This window comes from Coenobita brevimanus, chromosome 81, assembly GCF_032717465.1.
Source record: "Coenobita brevimanus isolate Jiangsu-jjx chromosome 81, ASM3271746v2, whole genome shotgun sequence".
NCBI classification, from domain to species: domain Eukaryota; kingdom Metazoa; phylum Arthropoda; class Malacostraca; order Decapoda; family Coenobitidae; genus Coenobita; species Coenobita brevimanus.
In genome coordinates, this window is record NC_137034.1 from 6,286,806 (window position 1) to 6,296,469 (window position 9,664).

General features: G+C 39.4%; 1 pseudogene; it reads left to right on the forward strand.

Moving 5' to 3' along the window:
- Positions 1-9,156: 9,156 nt before the first annotated feature.
- LOC145409588 (5S ribosomal RNA) lies at positions 9,157-9,277 on the forward strand (annotated as a pseudogene).
- The last annotated feature ends 387 nt before the right edge of the window (positions 9,278-9,664 follow it).

Sequence of the window (9,664 nt, forward strand, 5' to 3'; positions counted from 1 at the left end):
ATGGGAAGGAATGAGGGAGAGAGAGAAGATTATTGTTCACAGTTGGCCCAACCAGAGGTTTTATAAATTATCTTCAGAAGTTGTACTGATGAAGTGAGCTGAAGTTACTTGGGATATAAACCTTTGCTGGATTTAAATTATTGCTAGCTGCACCTCCTGGCCACATGTCTATCACTGCTTGATGGCCAAAAATGAGATGAAGCAGACAGGGCAGTTATTTAGTGGAGAAATATCCAAGAAGGGGTACAGTGCCCGTAAAAGTCGGGACAGCACTGCACTAAAACACTGGCAGTCATGCACACAGGCAGTCATGCATGTGTGTGTGTGTGTGTGATAAAGCATCATTTATATATGACCAGATGTACATCTCAGTAAATGTTTTCAGTGATAGCCAACCAAGACACGTATTCTAGTCAGTTTAGGCAGCTTTGTAGCACCTTATCCATTCTAATTTATTTTTGCTTGGAACTTATTAATATGCAAATGTATGTGATTTGTATATGTAGTGTGTGTCAGTATTTCCAGTGACATTGGGGAGGTAATTAGCTGGTTTTGGCACTTGGGTAACTCACTGCATAGAAAACATCAGGTGTACTCTTGCCAGCTTCAGTATGGGGATTCCTTAAGGGGAAATATGCCAGTGCTTTGACCTACATATATAAATGACATACAAGAGAACAGTAGAATGTAAACGCAGACTAAATTACTAAGTTAAAGGTGCCACTAAGCCTCCCGAGCCACTTAGAATACTTTCTTAAGGCTCATAGGTGATCTCTTGGGCAGATAGCAATACCATAGCTGCTAAAAAATGTTGGACTGTTTTACAAGGAGCTTTTTGGAGTGGACATAGTGTGTGGATGTTGTAAAAAATAAGCTTTTATATTGGATACAGTTACACTTGACCCGACATTTTTGAGACTTAGGATTGTATTGTTAAAACTGAGCGTGTGAAGGTGTGAGCAGGCCTCGGATTTTTATTATTTTTTATTATTATTCCTCTCTCCCTTCTTTCCTTCCTTCCTTCCTTCCTTCCACTACTGTCTTTCTTTCCTTCTTTCTTCCCTCTTCCATTTGTCTATGGGTGACTCTTCACTGAATGACAAGCCAAATGGTTTCCTGTACATCAGGAAACTATTCACTACTCTGGGTGGTATTGAAGTTATTTTTCTCAACAGCATTCACCAGCTGTTGGGATGCAATTAGTTGGTTCTGGCACTTGGTCTGGCTTCCAGTCCATAGAAAACATCAACACTACCATGACCAACCTCAATACAGAGACAGCTTAAGAAGAACGTGGCATCATTTTTTTGTATGCATGTGAGTGAGGTGGAAGGGGGGGGGGTAGAGGGATGGGGAGACCAAGGATGAGATGGAGGGATGCAGTAGCAAGATATGTGAGAGAGGGAATGTAAGTTTGGGGGAGGACATCCAAGTGGCAAGGGACAGGGTGACAAGGAGACAATTTTTTTGTGGCCACCTCATACAGGATTAAGGCATCTGGCTATAGATGAAGAGATGTACGTATATAGTAATTTGCTCACACCTTGATACTCTTAAGTTTTATGGATACAGCTCTTAGTGTTATGGTTTCAAGCAGGGTGTATTTCTGTATTAAGAGTGTATAGATCTGCTTATATTAAGTATTAAACCAAATTAATTTTCTGTGCCTTTTTTCATTTTTTTCTATTTATGGTATTTTAGTAGCTTTTTGTGTTTCACATTTTTGTATTAAACCTGCTGTTGTTGGTGTCGTATAGGTTGATCAGTTTCTGTTATTTTAGGGATGACCTATGACCAGAAAAATGGAAAACGAAAAAAGGGAAGTGGGTGTTTTGAGGCCTTTGAGATTATCGTTTTTTTTTTTTTTTTTTTTTTTTTTTTTTTTTTTCTAATGTGAACTGCACCTAATTAAAGGTGGATCTTACTGACACCTGGTGGTCTAGTGGGTTAAGGTGCCCCAACTGGATGTAGCCTATGAGGGTTAGCATCTGAAGGGTAGTTGGGGTTTACATTTCATACAGTGCCACTCAAGTTAGTGATTGGTTATTCTCACATTGAATATCTGGACTGAGTAGCCTAGCCATGGGTCTCTGTGGTCCTGGTGAGGCAAGAAAGGATTAGATGATAGATAAAATAGATGTTAAGTTTTATTAGTCACTGAGATAGATGTTGCGTTTTTTTTTAGTCATTGAGATCTGTTAACTTCATCATAATACAGTCACCCACATCACATGGGTTGTTTACAGTTCCTTTAATTCATATTTTGAATTTTCTTTCAGGTTCCTTAGTAACATAAAGCTCTTGAGTCATAGAGTACCAAGCTGATGTTATGTACTTAAAGATGTTGCTGAAGTTAAAGGTAATGCTTAAATGGCTGAAAATTGTCATATTAGTTGATGAAAACATAGCTTGGAGGAGACACAAAATGCAGGGAAAGGATCTGGGATTTATTCAGTGTTTTGCCTAGTTCTGTGCTCCTGATGTGGCAAGAAAGGATTTGAAGATTGATAGGTAGATAGACTGCCTGCTACAACTTTATGAGAAAAAACCTAAGACATAGTAGGGGAAATATTGAAAAAATCCTGCACTCCTTCTCTTCATAAGGTACTTCTCCTATAAGTTTTCTTAGTAGTATTGTTTGATTAATGAATATTTGATGGAAGAGTACTAGTATCTTATTTATGAATCTCACTGTTTGACAAGTACAGCATTGGAAGCTTGTGATGGAGGTACATAAGAGCAGCACAACTAAATAACACTCAACTAACCTTGTCCGTTGAACATTTTGATCTACTTATGTCAACACTGAACCACTACTGTATAATGAAGTACAGTACTGTACATGTGATACTAGTATTGATAACCCTAATAAATAGTTGTATATATAGGGCACTGTCATCACCCACATCATATATTCCAACTCACTATTTGCTTAATCACACATACCACACTGAAGCATATATTCTTAAATGCTTAGGAGGCCTTCTAGCACCTCTGCCATGTCAGCGTATATCAGCATCTGGCATGTCAGTACTCACTTGTATGTTATTCTTGCAGTCTTTGTCAATATTAAAGAACCATAAAAAACTTTAAAAGAGAATGGTTGTTTTTGTTGATGTTGTGGCTTGAGACGTAGTTGGATATAAACCTTATGGACTGCAGGCTGAAGTTTAATCTTTTGTGGGGGACATGGAAGGAGTTGAGGGACATATCCTGCTTGGTTATATTGTTGTCACTGTGTGAAAGGTCCCCTCTTCAGCATCACAAAGGTACTGAAACGTATGGAATGCACATATTACTGAGGAAGAGGCAAATAAAAGAGAATAGCAAAGTAAAGTTTGTAAAATAGCTAAAGACAAGGTACATACAAGAGAATGATGTGGTGTAGCATGCAACATACATTGTAAGGGAAGAGGTCTTAGAAAGTTTCCTAAGCTGTCAAGAAGTAAGACTCTAAGTTATTAATGTGCAATAAGAGGGTAAGTTGATGCCTCCTTCGTAGTAGATTGTAGGTCTAAACACACAACATTTGGTATTTGCCATTGGAACTCAACCAGACTCCATCACGGTGTATGGTATTACCCCATAAATACTGAAGGCTTGTAGAAGAAGAATCTCCAACATTGCTTAAACCATTGAGTATGGGTGATGTCTTTTTTAAAGTTTATTCTTGCCTGCTACCAGATTATTTTAGTCAGCCTAGGAAAGAGGAAACTTTGAGCCATAAGTAAATACTGTAGAGTCAAAATCCAAGCTGAGACTCTCACATCATTGTAACTGTTATTACTTGTCTTAATTTCTCTTGTTCTTCAGTTTCCAGCAACTGTTAGAAAGTAATTAGCTGGTTTTGGCACATGGTTTAGCTTCCAGTCCATAGGAAACATCAGCTGTACCATAACCAACCCAGTACTTGGACTAATGTAAGAGGAAGCCGGGTGTAATTTTTTTTGCATATATACTGTATATGAAGAGCTCCATGGAGTAACTCTTAATGTGGCAAAACCAAAATAAAGGAAACAGTAGACAGAATATAAGATTTGGGACATAAGGCACTTACAGAGTTCCTCCACAGAGCATCTCATAAATTTTATGACTGCTTTGTGGAGAAACTCTGAAAGCATTGTGGATAAAATAGTTCATTGTCTAACCTCCATTTTCTCAGTTTATGGATTGTGACACATTTGGAGTTACTTCATGGAGCTGCTTGTAATTAGAAAAGACCATATACAGTATAATACTTTTTTTTAAAGGCTATATCTAACCCCTCTTGTTTTGAAAGCCTATCCTAAGCCGAATAAAATCATCATGTCAAGAGTACAGTGAAAAAGATGCCCCCTGACTCACTGGGTCAAACAAGCTTCCGTAGCTGCTCTGCACAAGGCACAAGAAGAGGCAGAAGTCTTGTAAGTCTTGCCATAAAATAAAGTATCATTGCATTATTCTAAGTACAGTAGTATCACAGAATGAGGGAAGAAATTATAAGTCTAAATGGAATGTGGTTGTATGCTAATAAAGGAAGTAAACATCAGTTATTTGGGTTTGCTGATGCTTTCATATGTAGTTTCATTGCTAGGTCATCATTCACGATAAAGTATCATTGACATTTGGTAAAAATAACACCGCATGGTGATAAATATAAACTAGCATACAGCTGGGGCCAAGAGTTGTGTCTGATGGAGGTGAGGCAATGAGTTTAAGTTTGTAGACACTTTTCTGCCATCTGTGCATGAACTGATTTTATGTGGTAGCAATATGAAGCACAGAACAACAGAGCATGAGAAGGAAGAATACTCTCCCATTACAGAAGGAATTAAAACTATGGCTGTACAATCAGGGGTAATGGCAATGTCTGATTGAGGTACAGTTTTAAAGTTGTTAAAAAGAGTCAGGAGTAATGGAGGTACATAACTTTTGCCAGTGACTCTTTGACACAACTTTTGCCCATGACTTTCCCCCACTACAGACTCTTCAGTGCAACTTTTGACCCAAGCTGTATATCTGGGGTGAGGTGTGTGAAGTCCTATAATGAGTTGTGTCTTTGTCTTTACACCTGAAGCAAGAATCTGTATCCCCCCCAGCAGACAAAAATCATGGTCCAGGGAAGGGTCCGTTCATTATAAGGCTGCATCCACACTATTGCTCTATTCTCGGTGGTCAAGGAAGCTCCCTACACTTCTTCCTTACCAATATATTTTTAGATATGGCTGGGAATTATTGTTTTGCAAGTTATTTATGCAAAGTTTGTTGATATTAAAAAGATTTAAGTAACACAGAAGAGGACAGGAAGGTGTAATAAGCAAAATAAATTGCTTAGGAAAGGTGTTGGGGAGCTTCCTTAACCATTGAGAATACCAGCCCAAATATTTGCCGGTGCTGGTGGGAGTTTGGCATCTCCGTAATCCATTCAAGTGGCCCCACTGGATGCTGGCAGGTGTGGTAGAGGACTTCTATAGGTTACAGTAATGCACAATTCTTGTCTCGATTAGCAAGCATTTGGTGTGGATGTGGCCTAAGGTGAAACAACTCCCAGGGGGGGCAAGAGTGGTACTGAGTTCATAGTGAAACCATAGGTAAATCAGTGTTGTTGTGGTTATGTCCCCAAGTTTATCTGAAATGTGAACCTGATGGATTGCAGGTTTTAATTGCCATTCTGAAAGTCACAATCCTCCTTCCCAGGGATAAGGAGGAAGCTGAGGGATGTTTGTATAACCAGTCAGCTCTACTTCCTGTTTATATCAGTGCCACCATGTGAAGATGTCCTTCTCAAGCACTTAGGGAATTTCGTAGATATTTAACATCCCTGGTCCATAACTTTTATCTGCTGGGGATGCTGATTATTTCATCTGTATGCTATGAAGCTCAGATCTGTCACACCCCAGTACCTCATTTCAGTTATCAAGGCCACATTTATGTTAGGCTGGTATTCTAGGTGACACAGGAGGCTTCAGAGCACCTCTTCCTTAGCAGTTTATTTGTCACATTACACCTTAATATCCTCTTCTGTCACACTGATCTTCCTCGGTGATTAATTCAGTACATGACACTTAAATATCCTCATGTATGCTTTTGCTCTTCCTTAACAATTTACTCAGAATATTTAAGCCTGAATATCCTCATCCTTATTAGTGATATAAGCTGTCAGCATTAAAACGATGTAAATAGCATGGAGGAGAATGTTAAGGCGTAAAATGCAAATTAACTGCAAAGGAAAAGATGCTAAGAACTCTTCTATGCCACCTCAAATATGGTTTAGTTCCATAAGTTAATGTTTGTTATTCTTATGTGTTGTTTGATGTGCCTTTGAGGAGCATGTCAGGGTTGATTTGGCATACTAAACTGCTGATGTTAATGTTTCATGCGTTCTTTCAGAGTTGTCCGTTGTCTGCTGTTTAGTGACCAGTTTTCTTGTCAGTTTAAGAAGCTGTGTAACATCTCTTCCTTACCAGTTAATGTCTATATCTGGCACTTTAATATATTCTAATTGGTAATAGGCACTCTTTGGCCATATTGATATGATGAATGGAGTGTATTTTTATCAGCCTGTTTCTCTATCTGACAGTTTGAAATGTTGTTGGCTATGTATAAAATTATGAGCACATTTAAATGAAAAGTAACATACAAGAGTGCTGTATTTTGGTGGTTTAGTGGGTTAAGGCACTCCAACCAGATGGGGTCTGTAAGGGTTTATATCTGAGGGCTGGTTGGGGTTTAGTGTTCACATAATACCACTCAGGTCAATTGTAAAGACTGAATTGCCAAGCCCTGGGCCCCTGTGATCCTGATGGGGCAAAAAAGGATTGAAATATTGATAGATAGATTATACAAAACAAATAATAATATAATAATAATAATAATAATGAAAATAATGGCTGATCTTTTGTTTCTCAAGGGTGCCAGTTCACCAGAAGAATTCATTAGCACTCAAAATGTCAAAACAGCAACATAATCATCTGTCCATAAACAGTACTGCATGAAAATATAAGAAAAAACTAGCTAAGGAAAAGGTGATGAGAAGCTACCTAAACTGCCGAGAAAGCAGGTCCAAACTCTGTGTACCATAAGTTGCATTCTGAGTGTGATGATGCTGGACTGTGAGTTGTATTTGAGGACGTAGCATTGCAACTGTACATTTTCTGGTAAAAACAGATGTGAGAAAGTGTTTGTTTTAGTGCTCCTTTCTCTCTTATCAACCATGACTACACTTACCCCTTCAGTACAAGAATACACTTTGCATTTTTTCATATTATCTCCAGACTTTCATTCAGCTTACAAGACTTCACATTTTATCCTTGCCACCTTGAGGCATTTTGTTTTTCTGTTTAGGTTAGGAGAGAGGTTTTGAACTGTAGGAGTAGATACATCCCTCATTAACCCCACTGTTAGAGGAGGTCTTTCCTAAGTTTGCCATTGCCAGTCTTTTTCACCTTAGACTACAAATAAGAGGGGTTAGATATAGCCTTCCTAAATTGAATAAAAATTATATGGAGGTAGTAGGAATAACCAAGTAAATTATGTTACAGATTGAAGAGGTTAAGGATGGATTGTGGGTCAAAAGATTAATACTGAGTGCTCAAAGATGAACGCATGCAGCTTAATTATCTGGTAAAAATAGATGAGTTTTGTTTTTGTTCTGTTATTGCCTGGCTTGACTTCACTTATGGAGAGATTGTGGGTCTTATGAACTGAGTATGCTAAGTTGTAGGTAAGCCTCGTAATTATTGTAATGGCATTCAGTCTCCCATCTATCCTGTCACTTTTTTGCACTCTTCTTTCCTTTGCAGGTGGCTTTACATTGAGCAACAAGCATAATGGTTTTCTGTAGCAAGGAAAACATACAACGCTGGGTGGTAACCATGTAACCAACCCATACATGTACCCTACGTGTCAGCATGTGGGTTGGTGGAGGGTTGGTGCCCCTCCCTGTAAAACAACAAACTCAAAGAGAACAGGCCACCCCTTGCGGGATTATGGCTTTTGGCCATATATAGATGGATAATTCTACAATGCCCCCGAAGATAGGAAGTGGTTGGGTTGGATTTTGGTTTGTTGTTGGTGTTGTGCCTCAGGTTCATTTTGACATGAACCCAGTGGGCTACAGACTGAAGTTACCATCTCCTGCAGTCCACTATCATCTTCTTTGGGGATAAGTAGGAAAGTGGATATTTTGCAGAGTCATCTCGCCTTAAATAAGTGCTGCCATGGAAAGACATCCCTCTCCAGCATATTTAAAGATAGGAAATGATTAGACAATTTCATGTTACATAATACAGCACAAAGTCTCACATTTGAATTGCTTGGGTCCAAAGGCATTTTGGAAAATAAAATCATGATGATGACTACAAGAAAATCATGGGGAAAAAAATTGCCTACAGGACAGTAAATACTGTGAAGTACCTTCTATTAGTGTTATGTTAAACTTGACCACAAATACATGCTGTCTTCAAATATACATTGTGTGTGGACATGATATCAGCACCCCCATACTGCATGAGAAGATAAAAGTTGGAGATGTTTGGAAATTTGATGTTCGGATATTGGATGAACTTTATATAAGAATGCCCATACATAGGGTGCCAAGAAAGTATCCAAAAGCAAGACTAAGGGTAATTCGGTAGAGGGTGGGCCTTTGGAAGATCAGTAGTCTGTTGATATTCAAACCATTAAACCATTGTCTACTGCATCCTAAAAAATCAAACTCTCGTCGTTTCAGACATCATACCACTTCTCTCATCACTTCAGCCCTTCCCCCCTTCCCACCCCAGTTGACCCATTCACAGCACTACTCTCTGGAATGATCAACAACTTCAAGAAGGTAAGTCAACCAAAGTCTTTAATCCCTAGTGGGTGTTCTTTTTGTTCATTTCTTCTTCAATGCCTCCCTCCTTGTGTTCTTTCCTTCCTTCCATCCGACCTACCTACCTTCATTCATTCATTGATATTTCTCTCCTTTCCTTCCTTCCTTCTTCCATTCTTCCCACCATCGGCCCCACTTTCTTGCTTTCTTCTCTTTCCTTCGTGTTCTTCATGCCTCCCTTTCTTTCCCTTTCTTTCCCAGTTTCTTCCTTCCATTCTCTTTCCCTCGACCTTATTTTCCCCATTGTTTCATCCTTCCGAGGATTCGAACCAGCGCTTGCAACTGCGTGAGTACTGCGGCTTACCAAGTAAGCCATGCCACGTTGAGTACACCGCTTCCCGTCCGATCAGCGAAGTTAAGCAACGTTGGGTGTGGTTAGTACTTGGATGGGTGACCGCCTGGGGACACCAGATGCTGTTGGCATCCCTACGTGTCAAGTGGGGTTGGTGGAGGATTAGTGCCCCTCCCTGTAAAACAATTAACTCTAAGCCATTGGCCACCCCGTCCGGGATACATGGCGTCTGGCAATGAATGAATGAATATATATATATTCATCCTTCCCTTTTCCCTGTCTTATATTTATTTCGTCAGTCGTCTCCCTCCCCTTCCTGCCTTCTTGTCTTATTTCCTGCTTCCTTTCTTCTTTTCTTCCTTCTGTCTTTCATATGTTGCTTTCTGCCTACCTTTTCTGTTTCTTTCTTCTCCCCTTTCCTTCCTTCCTTTCTTTGTTCACTCGTTCCTTCCTTCCAACCTTTCTTCCCTCCTTTCTTCCTTCCCTCCCTTTTTTCTTCATTCCCTCCCTCCTTTCTT